Below are 565 nucleotides of genomic sequence, written 5' to 3'. Positions count from 1 at the left end.
CGCCCCGCCGAGCAGTGCCCGGCTTTGTTCTCCCCGCCCGAGCAGGAGGCACCATTAGAAATAAATACAACGATTACCCAGCTTTTTTTTTTTCTTAACTGTTGTCATTGTGCACAGGAAATAGGACGTTCTAGATTTCCTGTCATTTTAAACCACAAACCAGCAGTTCTCTAATGCAGATTAGTGAAATTCACACAGACTAAGCAAAAGCCGTCTCGTTCCCAAAAAAGAAAAACCTGTTTCCCCGACCCCCTTCCACGCTGTGAATCGTTTATCCGCCACCTGCATCCTCACTGAAACACGAGGTGGGGGCAAGGGAGGGAGCAAAAGAGGGTGTTCGCTCTCCTCATGTGCCACGGGAGGTGAAGCAACCCCTCACTGGGCGCATCCCGGCACGTACGGTCGGCTGCACGCCTTTGCCCGTGCAGGGTGAACACGGCGAAGGCTGCTCCCCTCGACAACCGTGCTCGAGCCGCCCTTCCCACGGCGTTATGTAGGTTACGGGGGAGGGAGGGAAGGAAGGCGGGAGGCGGGGGCCGGCCGGGGCTGGGGAAGCTCTGACGTC

This window comes from Corvus brachyrhynchos, unplaced genomic scaffold, assembly GCF_000691975.1.
Source record: "Corvus brachyrhynchos isolate BGI_N302 unplaced genomic scaffold, ASM69197v1 scaffold70, whole genome shotgun sequence".
NCBI lineage: Eukaryota > Metazoa > Chordata > Aves > Passeriformes > Corvidae > Corvus > Corvus brachyrhynchos.
This window is presented reverse-complemented; position numbering follows the sequence as displayed.